Below are 8988 nucleotides of genomic sequence, written 5' to 3'. Positions count from 1 at the left end.
AGAATGAAATACCAGTTTTTGATCAATGTTTGAATGAAATCACAGGAATGCTCAACCTCTTACTGCCGTTTATTTTAAAAAGTGACAACATGACCAATAATGACGTCATTTGATATATGAAGTCACGTCCTAATGACGTTACATTTGGGACCCATTGAATTGAAAATATTGCACTGTTTTGGTATTTTATTTGAAAGAGATACAGCAATGAATAGAAGCTTGCATAAATTATTCAGATAGACATATGTTGGGACACCTGATTTATGTAGTAATCGTTATTTGTTTCTAAATAGCTTTCTGTAATTGGGAGTACTCTTAGATCGGTAACATCCTACTTTTTATGTTTTTCTCCAATCTAATGAAAAAGAAATCCTTTATAAATGATTTTTACAGTTTGTTCTTATGTTGTGCTGTTACACCACAGTATTAGGTTGAGATGGAAGTTTTGAGAACTTACAAACATGTATAACCCTACCCAATCATGTTGTGACTGCCGGCAGTCAGGAGCCTGTGATATAGTAATCGTTGTCGGATGCCATATTTTATTTTCGTTCAGTGTTTAAGCATAACTTAGACCGTTTGTTATCTCGTTCGAATATTCCACTTTTGTCATGCCTGGACCGTGTATAGCTTCCTATGTGATATGGGATTTCATCATTGTTGACGGTCGTACGATAACCTCTAGTGCGGAATGTAGTTGCTTCATTCCACTATCGTGTGTATCTGGAGGAGGTTTGTCTCATTGGCAATCATACACCATCTTCTTGGAAGAAAATATTGTATCAGTTTATAATAAACTTTTATTTAAATCAGTTAAAACTAAATCCCTTTGTGAAACCGAGATATATTTTCAATGCCCTTTTTACAATGGGGACATGGCAAGAATTTTGACGGTCAAGGGATCGGATAATGGGCAGAATTTACACCATGCAAAAAGTATCTTACAGACCCCTTCGAAGTTGTTGTAAGATTTCTCTAACGTGGAGATAGTGTGTCACTCTCTCCAAACGAGGTACAGATTAAAAGTCCCAATTCCAATCGTACGTGGTTGCGTATTTAAAGAAACACCAAGCCACACCAACGCCCAACATCGTCAGCAATGTTTTACTGACCGACTGTAGAGATGCGATGGATGACCCTATTTCTATATCCAAGTCAGACATTATAGTAAATCTAATTTGAACAATAGAAATTAATTATTAGTTGAATTAATACAAACTTCGATGTAACATTCTGCAACCTTAATGAACAAAATAGTATGTCATAATTTTTGATAGTCAATCACATAAATTTAATATTCGAATAAGTAATTGAAAGATTTTAATCGCTACCCTTTATGAGTTTGACCAATTGTAGTTTGGAACCTGAATGTTGTTACATAGTAAGTTATAACAATCTGACACTTTATTACAGGTCTTGCAACGCATTCCATCATATCACATCATTACTATAATTCTAGTGTGAAAACAAGAAAAGAAAGGTAATTTTCTATAGTTTTACGTTCATAAGAAACAGCACATTATCAAAAAAATAGTTAAACCAAAACTATAGCAAAATGCAACAACACACTTAACTAGAAACCAGGATGCTGCAACGAATTCTTCTTGATATAACTTTTTGATATTTTAGGAGAAAAAATCGTTATGGATATTGAAATACCATCGTCGTCGCATATAAACTTTATCAAACATACATGATGAATTAAATAAAGATAACCCTGTCTTGATATTAACCATTTGAATTTCCCTGCAAAATAGACAAGGTTAATAAAAGATCCATTTTAGATCGATAAACATGATTTGACTTTCAAACTTTGATTCACAAGCATAGACATGGACAAGCATATATATCAAATTAAAGCAATATTATAAAATATGAAAAAAGACTTGCCTTCCAATATCTGTAACAAGACGGTATGACGGTATGAAAATTTAATGGTTAATAGTTTATGTTAATAAACTGTTCATGCGTGTACCGTCAACATTTCGTACTACATTACTAGTCAACTTATTAAAATTTATAGAGTCTAAAAAACAGATGGGAGAATGTTGAGGTGAAATTGATTTTGTTATGTAACTAAAAGGTGTTTTTGGTAGTATCATGACAAATATTGACACAAATCTTCATATTTCTATCAAATAATTTATGCCTATTTTAAAATGTGGTTCACAAATTTGAGGCACTTGAAATCTTAAATCACTAAATATTAATCCTTATAAGTTAGAGCAAAAGTATAGTTAATTTCCTTGTGAAAATTTATTCCTGGAATTGTACAAGTATATACTTAGAGTTTATTGTAAATCAACTAATTTAGCTGTGTGTAAGCTCTAGATCGTTTTCCACTACATATCGAAATTATTTGTTCGGCTTTTAAATTTCGCTGTAGAATGAATTATCGTCATTGTTACAGTTAGCATTCATATTCACCAGAATGGCATACAAACACGGTATGTTTCTATTGTTTTATTGCAAAACAGCTGAATGTAGATATTAATTATCTCAATGTTAATGAGATAGTTGTTATTATTTGTAGGTAACAGGGACGACAGGATACAAGGTTATCCACTTACTTTTTATTCCATTTAATGTCTTTTCTTTTCCCTACAGTGATATACAAGAAACATGTGATGATTGGTGATCTGAATCACTGAATATTTCCATATTCATAGCGGAAAAATTTAGCAATTGATTTAGTGGTGGTAACAGAATAGATATGCATGTCATGTACGCCGATTGAATTAATTTTGTTGAAAAAATGTTACATATAGTAGATATGTTTGAAAAGGTATATACTCGAGGCTGAGGTTGACAAATTTGACTTTAAATGTGGTTATTGTATCAAAATACAAAAGTGATTTAAAGATTTAAACTACTAGAACCTGTGTATCATTATACTGGGAAAACAGGATTTACTTATGAGTTGTAAATTGTTTTGAACTAGCTTTCAGTTCATGCAACTGTGAGGATGCATATATTGTCTATTGTTTGATGTTATTTGTTGTTTGTGCTTTGTACTAATCTTTTAATTTCAGCTATTTTCAACAGTTAGTTCTTACGTGGTACAGTTACACCACTATCCCGATTTATGGGGATTCATCGCTCACAAAAATGTTAAATACAACCCCGCAACATACGTTATGTGCCTTCTTTAAATTAGGAGCCTGTAAGTAAGTGGTTGTTTAAATCATTTTTCTTGAAAATTGTATTGTTATAACTAAGGATGTTAATCATTTTACATTTTTCAAGTCGGGCCTATTATAGTTGAATATACGGTATGGATTTTTCTCCGAGTTATAAGCTGTACTCTGATTAATTGTTGTCTCATTGCCTCATGATCATTGGCAACCATCCCACATCTCCATATTTCATTTTGTTCAGATATAAACAAAATTTATTCGTTCCTTATAACATATGTCCTTTTCAAACATTATCATTGATTATTCCATAGTAAATATTCCGTATTAAACGAATATTTCAAAACATTTATTTCATGAGGAAGAAATATTATAATTTTCATAATCTGTCTTCCATTTGGAGCACTGACATGGGGCAAGGAGATTAGAGAAAGGAAATGAATTCAACATTAAAAGAGAGAGAAGAAGTAGAAAATAAGGAGTTCGGGACAAAAAGGCAGAAACCCTCAGTCTACCATTTTAAATTAAACCTACAAATGTACATGTTCATGTACTTAGTATTTTTAATTTTACAATTTTAAAACTATATCGACGGAGCTTTTAACTTAACGGTGCGTTAACTCGAGTTCAGACCTTATGGATTAGTTACAAATAATGCAACGCCGTTTATTCTAATGAAAATTGTTTGTAACGTTTTTTTTTTTGTTTTTTTTTATTTGATAACGCCACCAATTTTCATTGCATCAATTCACAATTGATGCTATGAAAACGTAGTCGTAAACGCAGACGACGTAAGGCTGATTTTAAATGTATGATTTTGACGTTGTTTTCAGTCAGTTTCATTAAAATGGATAAAACAATATTGTTTTTTAAGCTCCAACGGCACCATGTGCCATTTGATGCCGTAGAACCTTAAAAACAATACATTTATCTCCTAATTGTATGTGTCATTTTCAAAATATGTCGACTTTTGAAGTTGCAAAATTAGATTAAAGTAAATAGTTTAAAACAACCTCTTTGTAAGCAAATTATAACAAAAAAATATTTTTAGAACACATATTACATGTATTATCAATTGCAATCTTTATAACATCATAAACGAAGTAGTGAAACATTTTGTGTTATGTGTTGCAATATTTTGTCTCTCCTGTTACCATGTTGGAAAGGATTTTTGGCGATTTAACAAAGGTATCGAGAAAAAAAATATGTGGTAAGATTACCAATGAGACAACTATCCCCCAAAGTTCATTTTAAGAGGATGCAAGAAATTAAATTACAAATGTAAGCTTGTTTTCCATGGCAAATAAGGTGGTGTGTACGAACAAAAGTTCAATATATTTTTTCTGTGTATTGACAGATTGCTTTTTTCTTTTTCCATGTTGTAACGAAAAATACCTATAAAAATTGGGTTTCAGCCACCAGCAGTGTAAGTCTAAGACAGCAATTTTAATGTTCATATTTTTTTCCCTTTTCTAATAAACCCAACATCAAATAGTTCCCTCAAATATGTTTTACTTTTTTGCCTTTTTGTTTTTGATAACAGGCCTAGGAATGTACGTTCACGATATAACACCAGTATCAACATCTATCCTGTAAACTGTTTTTACTCTATCATGTAACCTATAGAAGCATTGCATTTTGTGTGTGCTAAATTGCTAAGATGAGGACGTTGTAACCTTAAGATGAATTCAAATAAAAAAAAAAACAATATACGGATACCTGCAATACTGCTAATCCCTCGCGGCTTAAACGTATACCCATCCTGTCCTGCAATCGTAAGCAATGATATCAGAATATATAAACATTTGTAACATGTTCGGTATAACACTATAAATTAATTTAATTCAAATGAACCAGTATATATGGTAGACGGTCAACATCAACTTTGACGGGTTTAAATCGATAATCAATGTTATGACACAGTCCCTACATTTAAAGTCTAATTTGTCAACCTCAGCCTCGAGTATATACATATTTGTAAAACGTTTTATAAGAAAGAAACTGTGATTTTTATTTTTTGTTATAGTTATCATCAACGTTCTTAAATACTTTACTTTGCAGATGTCAAGGCAATCAGACAAAATGAAAAAAATCATTTGAAATGTTTTACCCTGAAACTGTACGCACATAAATTATGACTAAAATATATTTCAATCTGGTCACAATAGAACTAAATCGTGTTTATTGTCAATGCTTTGATTCATTATACATGCAACGTTGTACATGGACTGAATAATCGACATTTAATTTTTAATGATCCATTTAGTTTGCTTAACGTCTATGACATGATTTGCAAAGCATTCATGATGAATATTATGTGATTTGAAGCGATTAAAAGCCTGATATATTTTATTGGACCTGCATATCATCTATATTTGAAGTTTACGATAAGTATTATTTACATAATGTAAAAGAAGAGAGAATATTTACGTAAAAGTAGGATGTTTACCGATATGCTTTTACATCATTAAAAGAGATATTACATGCAGTAAAGTTGGTTAAATTTCAAATATACTAGTATGCGGAATTTTACGTCGTGACAGCTCTGCAACTGAATATTGAAACTACCTTCATTTTACGCCTGTATACGTATTGATATTATATTATGTAATATATTCATTGAAGTCAATTCTTTTCAGATACTTATCGCAGAAATAAGAATAAGAATGTTATACATGTACATTTCATTAGTAAAACAAGAGAATCAACTCTAGAATGCGAAGTATTATAATTAAAACAGATGAATGGCGGTATTACCTAACAGTTGGGGTAAAGTTTAAGGGAATACCAGTTTCATTTAATGCTTGGTAGAATGATTACCTATGTCGTTCTGATACAACAAAGATTAAAATCATTTCGAAATAAAATAAGAAGATGTGGAATGAGTGCCAATGAGACAATTCTCCATCTAAGTCACAATGTGTTAAAAGTAAACAATTATAGGCAAAAGTACGGCCTTCAACACGAAGCATTGGCTCAAATCGAACAGAAAACTACAAAGGGCCCCAAAATGACTAGTGTAAAACAATTCAAACAAGAAAACCAACGGTTTAATGTATATATAAAAAAAACGAGAAACGAGATACAAACATCAACCACATTAACAGACGACAACCACTAAACGAAAGTCTAGTAAATATTGTTGCAACCTGGTGTGTAGGTAATTTGCATTTTGCTCTAATTTTTGTTTAAATAGAAATGTCTTTTAGTTTCTGAAACGGCCAATTGCCTATTTTTCTTGATTTCACACTCGAATAATAGCAATGAAAAGTTATAACAGAATGTGTTGAAAATATCAACCCAGTATGCAATTAAATATCCGATTGTTATACCTCATTTTGTATTATCAGATGCAGGTTCCATACTATAATCGGTCACCCTAACAAGAGGCTTAGAATAGTACATGTCACTTACTCATTAGATATTAAGTGTATTTAAATGTCAAACAATTGTAATGACAAACTAAATTGGCCATCCCACTGTATGCTTACATTGCAGAATTTTATAACGAAGTTTGTAATGATTCAACTAGTAATTAGTTTCTATTGTTTCAAGCAGTTTTATCCCCATGTTTGACTGGTATGTAATATTCCGTTTGTAATAAGGTTTCTAAAGGAACAGCAACACTTTCGAACCAAGCATTTATTTCTCTAACAAATTTAGGTCAAATTTTAAATGATATATTGAAACAAAGTCCCCGACTTCGTGATTTACCAGCAATCTAAGTATTCGTTCACTGAAATATAAAACGTTACAAATAAACTCATCAAATATACTTTGTTATTTAATTTCAGTCACTGTGGTGAAACGTACGTTATAAAGTCACGAACAAACGATTCTCTATTGTTCAAACTAGATTCAGATTCTAAACCACGTTTGGCGATCCTAACAGGTTACTGTCTAAAATAGTTGGCATAGACGAACACATTCAACTTAAACTAATTTCAAACCAACTTTGTTTTATAAGCATCGTTGACTGTCATGTCATACAAGTTAGAGGTTTAGCTAGCTATAAAACCAGGTTTAATCCACCATTTTCTACATAGGAAAATACCTGTTCCTAGTCAGGAATGTGACAGTTGTTATCTATTCATTTTGGTTTGTTTGAGCTTTTGATTTTGCCATTTGATTAGTGACTTTCCGTTTAAAATAATCCTCGAAGTTCGTTGTTTTTGTTATTTTAATTTTTCTAGTACAATGTTTGCAACCCGCACGGAAAATTCCTGTAAGATATACCTTGATCATAAAAAGAATACATATCACGCATTTGTCGATATATGCCCCACCGATGGAATGCTAAAATAATAGTTGAAAAGCAATGAAATTCAAAAGTTACCAAAAGGTTTAATCTAAATGTAGTTAAGGCCATCTAGGAAAATATCGATGTTTAAACAGTTTTCTTTCGTTAAGATATGATGGCGACAATATCTTAGTGTATGAGGGTTGATAAAATGAAACAACTCATTGTCTAGGAATGATCTACATCATGCAACTCTGAAGACGTTGACAACTATAATTGACCTCTCATGCTTCATCCATTCAAAAAGAGTAACTACGTCTTCATTTCGTGATTGCGTATTATTCCTGTATATCACTCTTTGAATTAATGTAGATTCGTATGGTGCGGGTAATGTTTGAACAACAAGATCAGTCCATCGATCCTAATATTTTGCAACAGATTAGGCAAAGTTACCATAACGTTCGAATCGATCACGAATGAATATCTCTATTCTCCATGGTAAACATGCTAGAAAATCCCAATGCATTTAGCTCTAGTGATAGATTTTAATTATTAAAATAAGAAAATGTCGTATTACTACTAATGAGACATTTCTCCATCAGAGACTAAATGACATAGAGGTTAACAATTATAGATTACCATACGGCCTTCAACAATGAACAAAACCTATACCGCATAGTAAACTATAAAGGGCCATAAAACAAACGGCCTCATTTATGTACAAAACAATGAATGAAATACAATTATGGTATAAAGCACCAAAACCAAGGACTAAATTACAGGATCCTAACTTGGGACAGGCAGATATAGAATGTGGCGGGGTTAAACTAGTCTGCTGGCGTCAACTCCTCCTACATGGGATAGTGGTGTAACAGTAAATCATAATAACAAACTATAAAAATAAGTTGAAACTTAACTTATTTGATCGATGCAAATTAGCGGAAAAACAACAAACCACAGATCGGACGTGACAGGGAATTTATACATCCCTCGCAACAAAAAAGACACAAAATACAGATCTGAAAGTACTCACAGATACTGACAGCTAGTGCAAAGTCAATAACAGCCTATGTATCTAAGACTAACTAGACTTTCGTTTAGTGGTTGTCGTCTGTTAATGTGGTTGACTACGGGTAATCTCACTGCCCCGGAAGAGTATTTAGATCCTGCTCCACATGTGATACCAACTGTGTTCTTTATTTTAGTACAAACCCGGTAATAAGTCTAATTTGGTAGGTCACATTCGGGAAAAGTGACGGGATTGTAGTTACGACATTAGGTACATATTCGCTATCATCTGTGAAATGGATATTCCATAACGGTCACCCAACTCGTGATGGCGTCCGTAAAACTTACGAAGGAATGATTTCAACTTCTCCACTTTCAACTCTTGGTTTGATAGGTTCCTTATGAGCAACAACTCTCTATCAAGGAAATCATGATAGGAAATACAAGCCCTGGAATATCATGTCAACTGGGAGACATATGCTCCGTATGCAGGCGCTGCTGGAATGTTGCTACATAAAAATGGAAAGTTCACAATTGGGAAGCTGATATCATCTCTTTTGTCGTAAACTTTTGTTTTTAACCGACCCTCATCATAGAAATAAGTCA

Source organism: Mytilus edulis, chromosome 8 (assembly GCF_963676685.1).
Source record: "Mytilus edulis chromosome 8, xbMytEdul2.2, whole genome shotgun sequence".
NCBI classification, from domain to species: Eukaryota; Metazoa; Mollusca; class Bivalvia; order Mytilida; family Mytilidae; genus Mytilus; species Mytilus edulis.
The sequence above is the reverse complement of the archived record's forward strand: the minus strand, read 5'-3'. Positions refer to the sequence as shown.